Here is a 19847-nt window from a genome sequence, read left to right on the forward strand (position 1 = left end):
CCTCCTGCTAAGGGTAGACAGCTGCTCGTTCCACCCCACCCCCCGCCTTAATTGGTTCTCCTCCCTTCCAACGGTGTTGAGGCGGGAGGGAACAGCAGGGGGTGAAGGTGCTGTGTTTAAAGAGGTGGAGTTATGCAGATCTAAAACGCGTGGATTGCAGCAGCAGCAAGCCGAAAAGTGCAGGCATGTAAGGGATCTAGAGGTTGACAACATGTCTTCTTAACGGGAGTCCAGGAGCTCATCTCCACAAATGGACTTTTTAGGATCCTTGGGTGGCTCCGTAGTTTGAAACCAATTCTGGTTATCGCTTCTCGGCCTTTTGGCTAAGATCAAGTGTAGTATCTGTTCTTATCAGTTTAATATCTGATACGTCCCCTATCTGGGGACCATATATTAAATGGATTTTTAGAACAGGGAGATGGAAAAAGAGCTTGCTCTGTCCACTCCACGCATTGACCTGGTATTGCAGTATCTCCAGGACCGGTGCACCCCTTCTTTAATGCAGTTTCTAAAATCAGAAAGAATTGAATTCAATGTTTTTTGTTCATTTTGCTTGTTTGTCGGATTTTGGGATGGACTCTTTGGCTCTGCTTTTCTTCTCCTCATTGGATTTTTCATGTTCAAAGTTGCAGAAGCCAGATTACAAGCTCATTTTGGTTCAACTTCAGCAACTGTGCATTGCATTGCCATGTAATGTGATGCAATGCTATCTTTCTAGCTCTCCCTTTTTACTTCCTTTTGGATAAACAGACATATTAGGCAAGCATTTTGGAGCTTTCACCTAAATAACTACAGGTGGTGAGATAAGCTGCACAATATAATTGACCTTTCAGTATATTGTTGCACACACACCATCTATTTAGCAAATGCCCTTGTTATCAACAGCAGCCTTTTAAACTCACCTGAGCTAACAGGTATGTGCGCTGGTTACTCTGCTGCGCTTAAAATTTCTTTTTTGGTTTGCTACAATGCCTTTTCTGAAACGTTGTCTCCTTCTGCTGGAACACTGACTTCTTTCATTTAATGCCTGCAGACTATAAAAGAGAACCCAACCCAAAAAGTTTGGTTGATTAGTCTGTGGCATTCTGTTAAACTGTTGCTTATGGCGGTCTCTGTGAGCTTCTCAGCGACATTCAGCCAGCCAGGTATCCTGCCTGCAGTAGATGGAATGTGGCAATGGAACGCTGGCTGCGCGTGTCATAATAGGCTCTGAGCCTTTATATACCTAGCAGCAGCAGCAGGAGAGGTATGTAATCAGGAGCCCTCCTGCTAAGGGTAGACAGCTGCTCGTTCCACCCCACCCCCCGCCTTAATTGGTTCTCCTCCCTTCCAACGGTGTTGAGGCGGGTGGGAACAGCAGGGGGTGAAGGTGCTGTGTTTAAAGAGGTGGAGTTATGCAGATCTAAAACGCGTGGATTGCAGCAGCAGCAAGCCGAAAAGTGCAGGCATGTAAGGGATCTAGAGGTTGACAACATGTCTTCTTAACGGGAGTCCAGGAGCTCATCTCCACAAATGGACTTTTTAGGATCCTTGGGTGGCTCCGTAGTTTGAAACCAATTCTGGTTATCGCTTCTCGGCCTTTTGGCTAAGATCAAGTGTAGTATCTGTTCTTATCAGTTTAATATCTGATACGTCCCCTATCTGGGGACCATATATTAAATGGATTTTTAGAACAGGGAGATGGAAAAAGAGCTTGCTCTGTCCACTCCACGCATTGACCTGGTATTGCAGTATCTCCAGGACCGGTGCACCCCTTCTTTAATGCAGTTTCTAAAATCAGAAAGAATTGAATTCAATGTTTTTTGTTCATTTTGCTTGTTTGTCGGATTTTGGGATGGACTCTTTGGCTCTGCTTTTCTTCTCCTCATTGGATTTTTCATGTTCAAAGTTGCAGAAGCCAGATTACAAGCTCATTTTGGTTCAACTTCAGCAACTGTGCATTGCATTGCCATGTAATGTGATGCAATGCTATCTTTCTAGCTCTCCCTTTTTACTTCCTTTTGGATAAACAGACATATTAGGCAAGCATTTTGGAGCTTTCACCTAAATAACTACAGGTGGTGAGATAAGCTGCACAATATAATTGACCTTTCAGTATATTGTTGCACACACACCACCTATTTAGCAAATGCCCTTGTTATCAACAGCAGCCTTTTAAACTCACCTGAGCTAACAGGTATGTGCGCTGGTTACTCTGCTGCGCTTAAAATTTCTTTTTTGGTTTGCTACAATGCCTTTTCTGAAACGTTGTCTCCTTCTGCTGGAACACTGACTTCTTTCATTTAATGCCTGCAGACTATAAAAGAGAACCCAACCCAAAAAGTTTGGTTGATTAGTCTGTGGCATTCTGTTAAACTGTTGCTTATGGCGGTCTCTGTGAGCTTCTCAGCGACATTCAGCCAGCCAGGTATCCTGCCTGCAGTAGATGGAATGTGGCAATGGAACGCTGGCTGCGCGTGTCATAATAGGCTCTGAGCATTTATATACCTGTGCACAGCAGCAGCCACCTTCAGTCTGCTGCTGGACAGCCAGCAGCAGCAGCAGCAGGAGAGGTATGTAATCAGGAGCCCTCCTGCTAAGGGTAGACAGCTGCTCGTTCCACCCCACCCCCCGCCTTAATTGGTTCTCCTCCCTTCCAACGGTGTTGAGGCGGGTGGGAACAGCAGGGGGTGAAGGTGCTGTGTTTAAAGAGGTGGAGTTATGCAGATCTAAAACGCGTGGATTGCAGCAGCAGCAAGCCGAAAAGTGCAGGCATGTAAGGGATCTAGAGGTTGACAACATGTCTTCTTAACGGGAGTCCAGGAGCTCATCTCCACAAATGGACTTTTTAGGATCCTTGGGTGGCTCCGTAGTTTGAAACCAATTCTGGTTATCGCTTCTCGGCCTTTTGGCTAAGATCAAGTGTAGTATCTGTTCTTATCAGTTTAATATCTGATACGTCCCCTATCTGGGGACCATATATTAAATGGATTTTTAGAACAGGGAGATGGAAAAAGAGCTTGCTCTGTCCACTCCACGCATTGACCTGGTATTGCAGTATCTCCAGGACCGGTGCACCCCTTCTTTAATGCAGTTTCTAAAATCAGAAAGAATTGAATTCAATGTTTTTTGTTCATTTTGCTTGTTTGTCGGATTTTGGGATGGACTCTTTGGCTCTGCTTTTCTTCTCCTCATTGGATTTTTCATGTTCAAAGTTGCAGAAGCCAGATTACAAGCTCATTTTGGTTCAACTTCAGCAACTGTGCATTGCATTGCCATGTAATGTGATGCAATGCTATCTTTCTAGCTCTCCCTTTTTACTTCCTTTTGGATAAACAGACATATTAGGCAAACATTTTTGAGCTTTCACCTAAATAACTACAGGTGGTGAGATAAGCTGCACAATATAATTGACCTTTCAGTATATTGTTGCACACACACCACCTATTTAGCAAATGCCCTTGTTATCAACAGCAGCCTTTTAAACTCACCTGAGCTAACAGGTATGTGCGCTGGTTACTCTGCTGCGCTTAAAATTTCTTTTTTGGTTTGCTACAATGCCTTTTCTGAAACGTTGTCTCCTTCTGCTGGAACACTGACTTCTTTCATTTAATGCCTGCAGACTATAAAAGAGAACCCAACCCAAAAAGTTTGGTTGATTAGTCTGTGGCATTCTGTTAAACTGTTGCTTATGGCGGTCTCTGTGAGCTTCTCAGCGACATTCAGCCAGCCAGGTATCCTGCCTGCAGTAGATGGAATGTGGCAATGGAACGCTGGCTGCGCGTGTCATAATAGGCTCTGAGCCTTTATATACCTGTGCACAGCAGCAGCCACCTTCAGTCTGCTGCTGGACAGCCAGCAGCAGCAGCAGCAGGAGAGGTATGTAATCAGGAGCCCTCCTGCTAAGGGTAGACAGCTGCTCGTTCCACCCCACCCCCCGCCTTAATTGGTTCTCCTCCCTTCCAACGGTGTTGAGGCGGGTGGGAACAGCAGGGGGTGAAGGTGCTGTGTTTAAAGAGGTGGAGTTATGCAGATCTAAAACGCGTGGATTGCAGCAGCAGCAAGCCGAAAAGTGCAGGCATGTAAGGGATCTAGAGGTTGACAACATGTCTTCTTAACGGGAGTCCAGGAGCTCATCTCCACAAATGGACTTTTTAGGATCCTTGGGTGGCTCCGTAGTTTGAAACCAATTCTGGTTATCGCTTCTCGGCCTTTTGGCTAAGATCAAGTGTAGTATCTGTTCTTATCAGTTTAATATCTGATACGTCCCCTATCTGGGGACCATATATTAAATGGATTTTTAGAACAGGGAGATGGAAAAAGAGCTTGCTCTGTCCACTCCACGCATTGACCTGGTATTGCAGTATCTCCAGGACCGGTGCACCCCTTCTTTAATGCAGTTTCTAAAATCAGAAAGAATTGAATTCAATGTTTTTTGTTCATTTTGCTTGTTTGTCGGATTTTGGGATGGACTCTTTGGCTCTGCTTTTCTTCTCCTCATTGGATTTTTCATGTTCAAAGTTGCAGAAGCCAGATTACAAGCTCATTTTGGTTCAACTTCAGCAACTGTGCATTGCATTGCCATGTAATGTGATGCAATGCTATCTTTCTAGCTCTCCCTTTTTACTTCCTTTTGGATAAACAGACATATTAGGCAAGCATTTTGGAGCTTTCACCTAAATAACTACAGGTGGTGAGATAAGCTGCACAATATAATTGACCTTTCAGTATATTGTTGCACACACACCATCTATTTAGCAAATGCCCTTGTTATCAACAGCAGCCTTTTAAACTCACCTGAGCTAACAGGTATGTGCGCTGGTTACTCTGCTGCGCTTAAAATTTCTTTTTTGGTTTGCTACAATGCCTTTTCTGAAACGTTGTCTCCTTCTGCTGGAACACTGACTTCTTTCATTTAATGCCTGCAGACTATAAAAGAGAACCCAACCCAAAAAGTTTGGTTGATTAGTCTGTGGCATTCTGTTAAACTGTTGCTTATGGCGGTCTCTGTGAGCTTCTCAGCGACATTCAGCCAGCCAGGTATCCTGCCTGCAGTAGATGGAATGTGGCAATGGAACGCTGGCTGCGCGTGTCATAATAGGCTCTGAGCCTTTATATACCTGTGCACAGCAGCAGCCACCTTCAGTCTGCTGCTGGACAGCCAGCAGCAGCAGCAGCAGGAGAGGTATGTAATCAGGAGCCCTCCTGCTAAGGGTAGACAGCTGCTCGTTCCACCCCACCCCCCGCCTTAATTGGTTCTCCTCCCTTCCAACGGTGTTGAGGCGGGTGGGAACAGCAGGGGGTGAAGGTGCTGTGTTTAAAGAGGTGGAGTTATGCAGATCTAAAACGCGTGGATTGCAGCAGCAGCAAGCCGAAAAGTGCAGGCATGTAAGGGATCTAGAGGTTGACAACATGTCTTCTTAACGGGAGTCCAGGAGCTCATCTCCACAAATGGACTTTTCAGGATCCTTGGGTGGCTCCGTAGTTTGAAACCAATTCTGGTTATCGCTTCTCGGCCTTTTGGCTAAGATCAAGTGTAGTATCTGTTCTTATCAGTTTAATATCTGATACGTCCCCTATCTGGGGACCATATATTAAATGGATTTTTAGAACAGGGAGATGGAAAAAGAGCTTGCTCTGTCCACTCCACGCATTGACCTGGTATTGCAGTATCTCCAGGACCGGTGCACCCCTTCTTTAATGCAGTTTCTAAAATCAGAAAGAATTGAATTCAATGTTTTTTGTTCATTTTGCTTGTTTGTCGGATTTTGGGATGGACTCTTTGGCTCTGCTTTTCTTCTCCTCATTGGATTTTTCATGTTCAAAGTTGCAGAAGCCAGATTACAAGCTCATTTTGGTTCAACTTCAGCAACTGTGCATTGCATTGCCATGTAATGTGATGCAATGCTATCTTTCTAGCTCTCCCTTTTTACTTCCTTTTGGATAAACAGACATATTAGGCAAGTATTTTGGAGCTTTCACCTAAATAACTACAGGTGGTGAGATAAGCTGCACAATATAATTGACCTTTCAGTATATTGTTGCACACACACCATCTATTTAGCAAATGCCCTTGTTATCAACAGCAGCCTTTTAAACTCACCTGAGCTAACAGGTATGTGCGCTGGTTACTCTGCTGCGCTTAAAATTTCTTTTTTGGTTTGCTACAATGCCTTTTCTGAAACGTTGTCTCCTTCTGCTGGAACACTGACTTCTTTCATTTAATGCCTGCAGACTATAAAAGAGAACCCAACCCAAAAAGTTTGGTTGATTAGTCTGTGGCATTCTGTTAAACTGTTGCTTATGGCGGTCTCTGTGACCTTCTCAGCGACATTCAGCCAGCCAGGTATCCTGCCTGCAGTAGATGGAATGTGGCAATGGAACGCTGGCTGCGCGTGTCATAATAGGCTCTGAGCCTTTATATACCTGTGCACAGCAGCAGCCACCTTCAGTCTGCTGCTGGACAGCCAGCAGCAGCAGCAGCAGGAGAGGTATGTAATCAGGAGCCCTCCTGCTAAGGGTAGACAGCTGCTCGTTCCACCCCACCCCCCGCCTTAATTGGTTCTCCTCCCTTCCAACGGTGTTGAGGCGGGTGGGAACAGCAGGGGGTGAAGGTGCTGTGTTTAAAGAGGTGGAGTTATGCAGATCTAAAACGCGTGGATTGCAGCAGCAGCAAGCCGAAAAGTGCAGGCATGTAAGGGATCTAGAGGTTGACAACATGTCTTCTTAACGGGAGTCCAGGAGCTCATCTCCACAAATGGACTTTTTAGGATCCTTGGGTGGCTCCGTAGTTTGAAACCAATTCTGGTTATCGCTTCTCGGCCTTTTGGCTGCGATCGTATGACTGTACCTTGATTGGTGCGAGTCTCCTGGAGGAATCCGGACCCTTTTGTGGAGGATTTTCTGCTTTTTCCTGTGGTATTCCATACCGACAGAATCCAAGATGTCTTTTGTGAAGAACACCATCCGTTTGTCCGTGGATCCATCTGACCAGAACAAGAACAACGTGGTTTTCATTGTCCAAGACATCGTTGAAGGCAAAGCTGGAGCAAGACGTTCTGAGATCTTCAGTGTCAACGAATTTTCACGTCAAGGTAATTATGACGTTACCTTTATGGACCAGGATGTTTGCCTTAATGTCTTTGAATGGCTCCGTGGTCACTCTAGTGACCCCTGCTTGGAAGGAGTTAGATGGGAACCTTTGTTTGGTCTGCAAGAAAAGGAGGTGACTGTGACTGTCTATAACCCTTTTACAGACCCTGAGCTGCTGGAGTGCTTCCTCTCTCGCTACTGTGAATATGTGCGGAAGGGAGTGAAGCAAGTCAATTGTCTAGGAATCTTTAACTGTCAGTATAAATTCCGTGTGAAATTGAAAAGGGATCCTGACAGTGTGGGGGGCTTTAGACACCCTCCATCAAATTTTTCCGTTGCAGGCCATAGAGGTTTCCTCTTTTACCCAGGCCAGCCCATGTTTTGCCGTAGATGCTTTTCTTTCGGACATACCATGGTAACATGCCTTAAAGGGCAGTGTTGCCGAAATTGCAGAAAGGAGGGGCATATGGCCAACCAGTGTCCAGAGGCCAAGTCCTGTGATGTCTGTGGGAGTAGTGATCACATGTATAAGGACTGTCCTATGAGTGCACCTAGACGTTCTGATAAAGAACAGAAGGAGGAGGAGCTGGAGAGGAGGCAGATGGCAAGCGCACTGAAAGTGCTGGAAAGATTGGAGAGGGAGGAGAGAGAGGGAAGGAGGCGGGAAACTGGTAGAGCCTCTCCCTCTACGGCGCCAGAGGAGGTGTCCCTGAGACCATGTTCTTCTTCTGCTGAAGAAATGAGGAAGAAGCGGAGGGAAGAAAAGGAGTTCTGGAGGGAAGTGGCAAAGGTGGAGAAAAAGGCAGTGTCTGCGAGAATATCTAGGAAAGTGGTGGAAGCAGAGCTGCCTGAGATGATGACTTTTGGAGAGGCAATGGACGCAACAGGATGTGAAGTGCAAATCTCGGAACCCGACAGTCCTGAACACCCTTCGGGTCCTGAAAACATTGAAGATTTTTCTTCGGAGGATGATAGGGGTGCAAAGAAGAGTCGTAGGGAGGATGGTGGGGGCAGTGATGATGCAGATTTTAGTGAGCCTCAGAGGAAGATCAGAACTGCCAGAATGAGGAGTGTGGCTGGTGAAGCCAGCGGGTCGGAAACCAGCTGTTCTGTTCTGATGGCGGAGGAGGATAGTGGTGGTGCTGGATAGTGTCACCATATAATATTGTAAATGTTTTTTCTTTTTGTCCTCTTGTGAGCTTTGGTTTAGGCCAAAGGCTATTTCTTTGTGTAATTGGTGAAGGAGTAGAAGTATTATGGGATTTACCATAGTGTCCCAAAACGTAAGAGTGTTTAAAAGTAAAGTAAGAAGAGCTGCTATTTTTGAGTTTTTAGCTATGCAAAATGCATCTATTTTTTGTTTACAAGAATGTGGGGTAGTGGATGGTGTGAAAGGGGATGAATGGTCTTATGGAGCGTCTGTGTGGTCGGGGAGTGCATGTAATAAGAATGATGGTGTGGGTATTTTGGTTAAAGGAAGGGAGGTTGTTTTGAGTGATTATTTGGTTATTGAGGTGGGGAGATGTATCCTTGCTAATTTTGTATACAAGAATGTAAAGTTTTGTGTTATTAATGTTTATGCGCCAGTTGAAAAAAATGAGCGCAAAAATTTATTTGAAAAAATTAAGCTTTTTGTTCCAGGAAGAATACCTGTGGTAATTGTGGGTGATATGAACTGTGATGTGGGGAGAGTGAATGTGGATGTGTCTGGGAAAGCATTATTGGAGTTAGTGAATGATTTTGGGTTGTGTGATATGCAGCGCGTGTGTAACATGAATCCTTTGTTGAACACTTTCTTTTCTGAGAGTGGTAGGGTACAATCCAGATTGGATTATTGTTTTATTTCTAAAAATATGGTTTCTGTTAATTATAGGCAGGAAAACGTTCTTTTTTCAGATCATGTGTGTATGTTGTGTGAGTTGGATATAAAAGTTGATGGAGTGTTTGGGAGAGGATTGTGGAAGTTAAATGTTAAACTGTTAGAGAATGAAGATGTGAGAAAGGAGTATGAAAGGCGGTATGAAGAATGGTGTAAGCATAAAAATGAGTTCAGGAATGTTTGTGAGTGGTGGGACTGGGTGAAGAAACAAGCAAAAATGTTCTTTAAAAATTTAGGATACAAGTATGCAGCAATTAAAAGAGAGAGTTTTGTTAAACTGAACGCGCGGTTGAGCGTTTTGTATAAGTTAAGGGAAGGAGGAGTTGAGGTGGAGGAGGATATTTTAGAGGTAAAAAAGGAGATTAGTGAGTTTTTGTTGGAGAGAGGGAGAAGCATAGTGTTTAGGGCAAAGATTGATAAGATGGAGCAGGATGAGAAATGTTCTCGGTTTTTCTTTAAAAAAGTTTTTGGAAAGAAACAGAGTATGAGCGTGGTGTATGGAGCAGATGGAAGTGAGGTGAGTGGAGAGGATATGTGTGAAGAGGTGGCTAAGTTTTATGAGGATCTGTATGCAGTGAAACAGAGGGATGAATGTTTGGAGAATGATGTTTTGAGTGTGTTAGAGAGTAAGTTGAGTGAAGCAGAAAGAGAGAGAGTGATGGGTGAGGTGACTGGTGATGAGGTATGGAAGGTTATGTGTAGTATGGCTTTGAATAAGACGCCGGGGGAGGATGGCCTCCCAGTAGAATTTTATCGTGTGATGTGGGGTGTGATTGGTAAGGACTTTGTGGATGTATGTAAGTATATGTGGGGAAACATGGAGGTGACTGAGAGTATGCGTGCAGGTTTGGTTGTGTTAATTCCTAAGAAAGGGGATTTGAAAAGTCTGAGGAATTGGAGGCCAATAACGTTACTTAATTGTGATTATAAAATCTATGCAAAACTTATGGCTAATAGGATGCGTGATGTGATAGAGAGTGTGATTGGGGATGAGCAGTGTTGTGCGGTACCTGGGAGGCGGATTCATGAGTGTGTGTGTATGTTAAGAGATTGTCTATGGGATTGCATGGGTCGTAAGAAGAGTGTATTTTTGTTAAGTTTGGATTTTGAAAAGGCTTATGATAGGTTGTCGCATGGTTTTTTGTTCAGAGTGTTGTTAAAAATGGGTTTTCCGGCTGATTTTGTTGGGCGAGTGAGAAGTTTGTATGCGGGTGTTTATAGCTGTGTTTTAATGAATGGGTATGTGGGTAGGAAAGTGAATGTGTTTTCGGGTGTGCAACAGGGGTGTCCTTTGTCCCCTGTAGCATTTATTTGTGCAATTGAGCCATTGTTGTGTATGCTGAGGAAAGATAAGGTAATTCGTGGTGTGCAAGTGCCGGGAGGTGGAGGAAAAGAATGGAAGGTGAGTGGTTATATGGATGACGTGTGTGTATTATGTGATTCTGAATGTTCGGTGAGGCGGGTGAAGTTGTTAGTGTCTATTTTTTGTGGTGCATCTGCGTTTAAAGTGAATTGGGAAAAGAGTGAGTGTAAGGGTTTTGGAGGCGGAAGTTTAAGTAGGGATGTAGGTGTGAATGTAGTGAATGGACCTATTAAAGTTTTGGGTGTGAAGTTTTCAGAGAGTTTGGATGGGAAAGAAAGTTGGGATGATGCGAAAGGAAAAGTTGAGCAGAAGTTGAATTTTTGGAAATTGAGGAGTTTATCCTTTTTTGGGAAGATTTTAATTGTTAAGAGTGTGGTGTTGCCAATATTTTTATATATTGCGGTAGTATTTCCACCAGGATATATGTGTATGAGAAGCTTGAATAGAATTTTATTTGTTTTTTTGTGGAACTCGAAAATGGAGAGAGCTAGGAGAGAAATTTTGGTTAAAAGAGTGGAAAAAGGTGGTTTGGGTTTTCCGAATTTGGACGTGTTTTTTGGTGTGAATATCGTTGTGTTTGTTTTGAAAGTGATTAGGGCGGATGGAAAGTTTTCATCTATGTGTAGGTATTTATTTGGAGCGTATTTGTTTCGTTTAAAGTGGCAAGAAAGGGATTTGCGATGTCCGATTGCTTTTGAGGTGCCTGTATGGTATGTGTGGGTTTATAAGTTTTTGGTGAGGTATGAACTGTGTGATGCAGATGTGAGATTGCTGGAGAATAAGAAGGCTGTGTATAGGATGATTGAATGTAGAGAGGTAGAATGTGGAATAAATATGGTTAGGGGTGGTGATGTGCAGAAGGTTTGGAAGAAAGTGCGGATGAGTGGTATGACCAACAAACAGAGTGAAGTTGTGTGGCAGTCTTTACATGGAGTATTACCTGTGAGAGAGTTTCAGAGGAATAGAGGTTTGGTGAGGAGTGAAATGTGTCCAAGAAATGGCTGTGGTGGAAGGGAAAGTGTGTTGCATGTTTTTTGGAATTGCCAGTATGCTAGAGATGTGATTGGGAGAATGGGGCCTTTGTGTAAAGAATTGTGTGGTGTGAATTTGTTGTCTTTTGAGTTGTTTATGTTTGGTTTGGGAATATGTGATGGGACGAAGGAAAGAGTCTTGTGGTTGATGCTTGCATGTATAAAGGAAGTGTTATGGGATGTGAGGAATGTGTATGTGTTTAAAAGGAAGGAAATTGCTGTAAAGGATAGTGTGAAGGTGATTTTGGGGAAGATGTATGTGTGTTTCCTATGGGACAAAAAGAGGAGAGGGGAAGTGGATGCAGAGGGAATATGGAAAGTTAAAAAGTGGAGATATATTGTTAGTACCTCTTGATTTTTGTTATTGTTGTTTTGAAATATGAAATAAATATTTCCGATGATGATGGGGACAGCAAATTGCGTATTGGATTTGACGCAGCTGTTTTGATGGAATTTTCCTTTGTCTGGTTTTCATAGACTGTGGAATTTCCTCGTCTGAGGAGAAAAAAAAAAAAAAAAAAAAAAAAATCTGTTCTTATCAGTTTAATATCTGATACGTCCCCTATCTGGGGACCATATATTAAATGGATTTTTAGAACAGGGAGATGGAAAAAGAGCTTGCTCTGTCCACTCCACGCATTGACCTGGTATTGCAGTATCTCCAGGACCGGTGCACCCCTTCTTTAATGCAGTTTCTAAAATCAGAAAGAATTGAATTCAATGTTTTTTGTTCATTTTGCTTGTTTGTCGGATTTTGGGATGGACTCTTTGGCTCTGCTTTTCTTCTCCTCATTGGATTTTTCATGTTCAAAGTTGCAGAAGCCAGATTACAAGCTCATTTTGGTTCAACTTCAGCAACTGTGCATTGCATTGCCATGTAATGTGATGCAATGCTATCTTTCTAGCTCTCCCTTTTTACTTCCTTTTGGATAAACAGACATATTAGGCAAGCATTTTGGAGCTTTCACCTAAATAACTACAGGTGGTGAGATAAGCTGCACAATATAATTGACCTTTCAGTATATTGTTGCACACACACCATCTATTTAGCAAATGCCCTTGTTATCAACAGCAGCCTTTTAAACTCACCTGAGCTAACAGGTATGTGCGCTGGTTACTCTGCTGCGCTTAAAATTTCTTTTTTGGTTTGCTACAATGCCTTTTCTGAAACGTTGTCTCCTTCTGCTGGAACACTGACTTCTTTCATTTAATGCCTGCAGACTATAAAAGAGAACCCAACCCAAAAAGTTTGGTTGATTAGTCTGTGGCATTCTGTTAAACTGTTGCTTATGGCGGTCTCTGTGAGCTTCTCAGCGACATTCAGCCAGCCAGGTATCCTGCCTGCAGTAGATGGAATGTGGCAATGGAACGCTGGCTGCGCGTGTCATAATAGGCTCTGAGCCTTTATATACCTGTGCACAGCAGCAGCCACCTTCAGTCTGCTGCTGGACAGCCAGCAGCAGCAGCAGCAGGAGAGGTATGTAATCAGGAGCCCTCCTGCTAAGGGTAGACAGCTGCTCGTTCCACCCCACCCCCCGCCTTAATTGGTTCTCCTCCCTTCCAACGGTGTTGAGGCGGGTGGGAACAGCAGGGGGTGAAGGTGCTGTGTTTAAAGAGGTGGAGTTATGCAGATCTAAAACGCGTGGATTGCAGCAGCAGCAAGCCGAAAAGTGCAGGCATGTAAGGGATCTAGAGGTTGACAACATGTCTTCTTAACGGGAGTCCAGGAGCTCATCTCCACAAATGGACTTTTCAGGATCCTTGGGTGGCTCCGTAGTTTGAAACCAATTCTGGTTATCGCTTCTCGGCCTTTTGGCTAAGATCAAGTGTAGTATCTGTTCTTATCAGTTTAATATCTGATACGTCCCCTATCTGGGGACCATATATTAAATGGATTTTTAGAACAGGGAGATGGAAAAAGAGCTTGCTCTGTCCACTCCACGCATTGACCTGGTATTGCAGTATCTCCAGGACCGGTGCACCCCTTCTTTAATGCAGTTTCTAAAATCAGAAAGAATTGAATTCAATGTTTTTTGTTCATTTTGCTTGTTTGTCGGATTTTGGGATGGACTCTTTGGCTCTGCTTTTCTTCTCCTCATTGGATTTTTCATGTTCAAAGTTGCAGAAGCCAGATTACAAGCTCATTTTGGTTCAACTTCAGCAACTGTGCATTGCATTGCCATGTAATGTGATGCAATGCTATCTTTCTAGCTCTCCCTTTTTACTTCCTTTTGGATAAACAGACATATTAGGCAAGTATTTTGGAGCTTTCACCTAAATAACTACAGGTGGTGAGATAAGCTGCACAATATAATTGACCTTTCAGTATATTGTTGCACACACACCATCTATTTAGCAAATGCCCTTGTTATCAACAGCAGCCTTTTAAACTCACCTGAGCTAACAGGTATGTGCGCTGGTTACTCTGCTGCGCTTAAAATTTCTTTTTTGGTTTGCTACAATGCCTTTTCTGAAACGTTGTCTCCTTCTGCTGGAACACTGACTTCTTTCATTTAATGCCTGCAGACTATAAAAGAGAACCCAACCCAAAAAGTTTGGTTGATTAGTCTGTGGCATTCTGTTAAACTGTTGCTTATGGCGGTCTCTGTGACCTTCTCAGCGACATTCAGCCAGCCAGGTATCCTGCCTGCAGTAGATGGAATGTGGCAATGGAACGCTGGCTGCGCGTGTCATAATAGGCTCTGAGCCTTTATATACCTGTGCACAGCAGCAGCCACCTTCAGTCTGCTGCTGGACAGCCAGCAGCAGCAGCAGCAGGAGAGGTATGTAATCAGGAGCCCTCCTGCTAAGGGTAGACAGCTGCTCGTTCCACCCCACCCCCCGCCTTAATTGGTTCTCCTCCCTTCCAACGGTGTTGAGGCGGGTGGGAACAGCAGGGGGTGAAGGTGCTGTGTTTAAAGAGGTGGAGTTATGCAGATCTAAAACGCGTGGATTGCAGCAGCAGCAAGCCGAAAAGTGCAGGCATGTAAGGGATCTAGAGGTTGACAACATGTCTTCTTAACGGGAGTCCAGGAGCTCATCTCCACAAATGGACTTTTTAGGATCCTTGGGTGGCTCCGTAGTTTGAAACCAATTCTGGTTATCGCTTCTCGGCCTTTTGGCTGCGATCGTATGACTGTACCTTGATTGGTGCGAGTCTCCTGGAGGAATCCGGACCCTTTTGTGGAGGATTTTCTGCTTTTTCCTGTGGTATTCCATACCGACAGAATCCAAGATGTCTTTTGTGAAGAACACCATCCGTTTGTCCGTGGATCCATCTGACCAGAACAAGAACAACGTGGTTTTCATTGTCCAAGACATCGTTGAAGGCAAAGCTGGAGCAAGACGTTCTGAGATCTTCAGTGTCAACGAATTTTCACGTCAAGGTAATTATGACGTTACCTTTATGGACCAGGATGTTTGCCTTAATGTCTTTGAATGGCTCCGTGGTCACTCTAGTGACCCCTGCTTGGAAGGAGTTAGATGGGAACCTTTGTTTGGTCTGCAAGAAAAGGAGGTGACTGTGACTGTCTATAACCCTTTTACAGACCCTGAGCTGCTGGAGTGCTTCCTCTCTCGCTACTGTGAATATGTGCGGAAGGGAGTGAAGCAAGTCAATTGTCTAGGAATCTTTAACTGTCAGTATAAATTCCGTGTGAAATTGAAAAGGGATCCTGACAGTGTGGGGGGCTTTAGACACCCTCCATCAAATTTTTCCGTTGCAGGCCATAGAGGTTTCCTCTTTTACCCAGGCCAGCCCATGTTTTGCCGTAGATGCTTTTCTTTCGGACATACCATGGTAACATGCCTTAAAGGGCAGTGTTGCCGAAATTGCAGAAAGGAGGGGCATATGGCCAACCAGTGTCCAGAGGCCAAGTCCTGTGATGTCTGTGGGAGTAGTGATCACATGTATAAGGACTGTCCTATGAGTGCACCTAGACGTTCTGATAAAGAACAGAAGGAGGAGGAGCTGGAGAGGAGGCAGATGGCAAGCGCACTGAAAGTGCTGGAAAGATTGGAGAGGGAGGAGAGAGAGGGAAGGAGGCGGGAAACTGGTAGAGCCTCTCCCTCTACGGCGCCAGAGGAGGTGTCCCTGAGACCATGTTCTTCTTCTGCTGAAGAAATGAGGAAGAAGCGGAGGGAAGAAAAGGAGTTCTGGAGGGAAGTGGCAAAGGTGGAGAAAAAGGCAGTGTCTGCGAGAATATCTAGGAAAGTGGTGGAAGCAGAGCTGCCTGAGATGATGACTTTTGGAGAGGCAATGGACGCAACAGGATGTGAAGTGCAAATCTCGGAACCCGACAGTCCTGAACACCCTTCGGGTCCTGAAAACATTGAAGATTTTTCTTCGGAGGATGATAGGGGTGCAAAGAAGAGTCGTAGGGAGGATGGTGGGGGCAGTGATGATGCAGATTTTAGTGAGCCTCAGAGGAAGATCAGAACTGCCAGAATGAGGAGTGTGGCTGGTGAAGCCAGCGGGTCGGAAACCAGCTGTTCTGTTCTGATGGCGGAGGAGGATAGTGGTGGTGCTGGATAGTGTCACCATATAATATTGTAAATGTTTTTTCTTTTTGTCCTCTTGTGAGCTTTGGTTTAGGCCAAAGGCTATTTCTTTGTGTAATTGGTGAAGGAGTAGAAGTATTATGGGATTTACCATAGTGTCCCAAAACGTAAGAGTGTTTAAAAGTAAAGTAAGAAGAGCTGCTATTTTTGAGTTTTTAGCTATGCAAAATGCATCTATTTTTTGTTTACAAGAATGTGGGGTAGTGGATGGTGTGAAAGGGGATGAATGGTCTTATGGAGCGTCTGTGTGGTCGGGGAGTGCATGTAATAAGAATGATGGTGTGGGTATTTTGGTTAAAGGAAGGGAGGTTGTTTTGAGTGATTATTTGGTTATTGAGGTGGGGAGATGTATCCTTGCTAATTTTGTATACAAGAATGTAAAGTTTTGTGTTATTAATGTTTATGCGCCAGTTGAAAAAAATGAGCGCAAAAATTTATTTGAAAAAATTAAGCTTTTTGTTCCAGGAAGAATACCTGTGGTAATTGTGGGTGATATGAACTGTGATGTGGGGAGAGTGAATGTGGATGTGTCTGGGAAAGCATTATTGGAGTTAGTGAATGATTTTGGGTTGTGTGATATGCAGCGCGTGTGTAACATGAATCCTTTGTTGAACACTTTCTTTTCTGAGAGTGGTAGGGTACAATCCAGATTGGATTATTGTTTTATTTCTAAAAATATGGTTTCTGTTAATTATAGGCAGGAAAACGTTCTTTTTTCAGATCATGTGTGTATGTTGTGTGAGTTGGATATAAAAGTTGATGGAGTGTTTGGGAGAGGATTGTGGAAGTTAAATGTTAAACTGTTAGAGAATGAAGATGTGAGAAAGGAGTATGAAAGGCGGTATGAAGAATGGTGTAAGCATAAAAATGAGTTCAGGAATGTTTGTGAGTGGTGGGACTGGGTGAAGAAACAAGCAAAAATGTTCTTTAAAAATTTAGGATACAAGTATGCAGCAATTAAAAGAGAGAGTTTTGTTAAACTGAACGCGCGGTTGAGCGTTTTGTATAAGTTAAGGGAAGGAGGAGTTGAGGTGGAGGAGGATATTTTAGAGGTAAAAAAGGAGATTAGTGAGTTTTTGTTGGAGAGAGGGAGAAGCATAGTGTTTAGGGCAAAGATTGATAAGATGGAGCAGGATGAGAAATGTTCTCGGTTTTTCTTTAAAAAAGTTTTTGGAAAGAAACAGAGTATGAGCGTGGTGTATGGAGCAGATGGAAGTGAGGTGAGTGGAGAGGATATGTGTGAAGAGGTGGCTAAGTTTTATGAGGATCTGTATGCAGTGAAACAGAGGGATGAATGTTTGGAGAATGATGTTTTGAGTGTGTTAGAGAGTAAGTTGAGTGAAGCAGAAAGAGAGAGAGTGATGGGTGAGGTGACTGGTGATGAGGTATGGAAGGTTATGTGTAGTATGGCTTTGAATAAGACGCCGGGGGAGGATGGCCTCCCAGTAGAATTTTATCGTGTGATGTGGGGTGTGATTGGTAAGGACTTTGTGGATGTATGTAAGTATATGTGGGGAAACATGGAGGTGACTGAGAGTATGCGTGCAGGTTTGGTTGTGTTAATTCCTAAGAAAGGGGATTTGAAAAGTCTGAGGAATTGGAGGCCAATAACGTTACTTAATTGTGATTATAAAATCTATGCAAAACTTATGGCTAATAGGATGCGTGATGTGATAGAGAGTGTGATTGGGGATGAGCAGTGTTGTGCGGTACCTGGGAGGCGGATTCATGAGTGTGTGTGTATGTTAAGAGATTGTCTATGGGATTGCATGGGTCGTAAGAAGAGTGTATTTTTGTTAAGTTTGGATTTTGAAAAGGCTTATGATAGGTTGTCGCATGGTTTTTTGTTCAGAGTGTTGTTAAAAATGGGTTTTCCGGCTGATTTTGTTGGGCGAGTGAGAAGTTTGTATGCGGGTGTTTATAGCTGTGTTTTAATGAATGGGTATGTGGGTAGGAAAGTGAATGTGTTTTCGGGTGTGCAACAGGGGTGTCCTTTGTCCCCTGTAGCATTTATTTGTGCAATTGAGCCATTGTTGTGTATGCTGAGGAAAGATAAGGTAATTCGTGGTGTGCAAGTGCCGGGAGGTGGAGGAAAAGAATGGAAGGTGAGTGGTTATATGGATGACGTGTGTGTATTATGTGATTCTGAATGTTCGGTGAGGCGGGTGAAGTTGTTAGTGTCTATTTTTTGTGGTGCATCTGCGTTTAAAGTGAATTGGGAAAAGAGTGAGTGTAAGGGTTTTGGAGGCGGAAGTTTAAGTAGGGATGTAGGTGTGAATGTAGTGAATGGACCTATTAAAGTTTTGGGTGTGAAGTTTTCAGAGAGTTTGGATGGGAAAGAAAGTTGGGATGATGCGAAAGGAAAAGTTGAGCAGAAGTTGAATTTTTGGAAATTGAGGAGTTTATCCTTTTTTGGGAAGATTTTAATTGTTAAGAGTGTGGTGTTGCCAATATTTTTATATATTGCGGTAGTATTTCCACCAGGATATATGTGTATGAGAAGCTTGAATAGAATTTTATTTGTTTTTTTGTGGAACTCGAAAATGGAGAGAGCTAGGAGAGAAATTTTGGTTAAAAGAGTGGAAAAAGGTGGTTTGGGTTTTCCGAATTTGGACGTGTTTTTTGGTGTGAATATCGTTGTGTTTGTTTTGAAAGTGATTAGGGCGGATGGAAAGTTTTCATCTATGTGTAGGTATTTATTTGGAGCGTATTTGTTTCGTTTAAAGTGGCAAGAAAGGGATTTGCGATGTCCGATTGCTTTTGAGGTGCCTGTATGGTATGTGTGGGTTTATAAGTTTTTGGTGAGGTATGAACTGTGTGATGCAGATGTGAGATTGCTGGAGAATAAGAAGGCTGTGTATAGGATGATTGAATGTAGAGAGGTAGAATGTGGAATAAATATGGTTAGGGGTGGTGATGTGCAGAAGGTTTGGAAGAAAGTGCGGATGAGTGGTATGACCAACAAACAGAGTGAAGTTGTGTGGCAGTCTTTACATGGAGTATTACCTGTGAGAGAGTTTCAGAGGAATAGAGGTTTGGTGAGGAGTGAAATGTGTCCAAGAAATGGCTGTGGTGGAAGGGAAAGTGTGTTGCATGTTTTTTGGAATTGCCAGTATGCTAGAGATGTGATTGGGAGAATGGGGCCTTTGTGTAAAGAATTGTGTGGTGTGAATTTGTTGTCTTTTGAGTTGTTTATGTTTGGTTTGGGAATATGTGATGGGACGAAGGAAAGAGTCTTGTGGTTGATGCTTGCATGTATAAAGGAAGTGTTATGGGATGTGAGGAATGTGTATGTGTTTAAAAGGAAGGAAATTGCTGTAAAGGATAGTGTGAAGGTGATTTTGGGGAAGATGTATGTGTGTTTCCTATGGGACAAAAAGAGGAGAGGGGAAGTGGATGCAGAGGGAATATGGAAAGTTAAAAAGTGGAGATATATTGTTAGTACCTCTTGATTTTTGTTATTGTTGTTTTGAAATATGAAATAAATATTTCCGATGATGATGGGGACAGCAAATTGCGTATTGGATTTGACGCAGCTGTTTTGATGGAATTTTCCTTTGTCTGGTTTTCATAGACTGTGGAATTTCCTCGTCTGAGGAGAAAAAAAAAAAAAAAAAAAAAAAAATCTGTTCTTATCAGTTTAATATCTGATACGTCCCCTATCTGGGGACCATATATTAAATGGATTTTTAGAACAGGGAGATGGAAAAAGAGCTTGCTCTGTCCACTCCACGCATTGACCTGGTATTGCAGTATCTCCAGGACCGGTGCACCCCTTCTTTAATGCAGTTTCTAAAATCAGAAAGAATTGAATTCAATGTTTTTTGTTCATTTTGCTTGTTTGTCGGATTTTGGGATGGACTCTTTGGCTCTGCTTTTCTTCTCCTCATTGGATTTTTCATGTTCAAAGTTGCAGAAGCCAGATTACAAGCTCATTTTGGTT

The 19847-nt window shown here is 43.3% G+C and overlaps 8 non-coding genes across 8 annotated transcripts; all 8 read left to right on the forward strand.

Moving 5' to 3' along the window:
• Positions 1-303: 303 nt before the first annotated feature.
• LOC141198220 (U2 spliceosomal RNA) lies at positions 304-494 on the forward strand. Its single transcript, XR_012270179.1, has one exon. It is a non-coding gene; the product is annotated as a U2 spliceosomal RNA (small nuclear RNA).
• Positions 495-1565: 1071 nt separating this feature from the next.
• LOC141198221 (U2 spliceosomal RNA) lies at positions 1566-1756 on the forward strand. Its single transcript, XR_012270180.1, has one exon. It is a non-coding gene; the product is annotated as a U2 spliceosomal RNA (small nuclear RNA).
• Positions 1757-2871: 1115 nt separating this feature from the next.
• Positions 2872-3062, forward strand: LOC141198222 (U2 spliceosomal RNA). The gene has a single exon (XR_012270181.1). It is a non-coding gene; the product is annotated as a U2 spliceosomal RNA (small nuclear RNA).
• Positions 3063-4177: 1115 nt separating this feature from the next.
• LOC141198224 (U2 spliceosomal RNA) lies at positions 4178-4368 on the forward strand. The gene has a single exon (XR_012270183.1). It is a non-coding gene; the product is annotated as a U2 spliceosomal RNA (small nuclear RNA).
• Positions 4369-5483: 1115 nt separating this feature from the next.
• LOC141198226 (U2 spliceosomal RNA) lies at positions 5484-5674 on the forward strand. Its single transcript, XR_012270184.1, has one exon. It is a non-coding gene; the product is annotated as a U2 spliceosomal RNA (small nuclear RNA).
• A 6155-nt stretch (positions 5675-11829) lies between these two features.
• LOC141197951 (U2 spliceosomal RNA) lies at positions 11830-12025 on the forward strand. Its single transcript, XR_012269957.1, has one exon. It is a non-coding gene; the product is annotated as a U2 spliceosomal RNA (small nuclear RNA).
• A 1115-nt stretch (positions 12026-13140) lies between these two features.
• LOC141198227 (U2 spliceosomal RNA) lies at positions 13141-13331 on the forward strand. The gene has a single exon (XR_012270185.1). It is a non-coding gene; the product is annotated as a U2 spliceosomal RNA (small nuclear RNA).
• A 6155-nt stretch (positions 13332-19486) lies between these two features.
• LOC141197952 (U2 spliceosomal RNA) lies at positions 19487-19682 on the forward strand. Its single transcript, XR_012269958.1, has one exon. It is a non-coding gene; the product is annotated as a U2 spliceosomal RNA (small nuclear RNA).
• The last annotated feature ends 165 nt before the right edge of the window (positions 19683-19847 follow it).

Source organism: Phyllobates terribilis, unplaced genomic scaffold, assembly GCF_046119375.1.
Source record: "Phyllobates terribilis strain yellow unplaced genomic scaffold, ASM4611937v1 Scaffold_94__1_contigs__length_6153435, whole genome shotgun sequence".
Lineage (NCBI taxonomy): Eukaryota > Metazoa > Chordata > Amphibia > Anura > Dendrobatidae > Phyllobates > Phyllobates terribilis.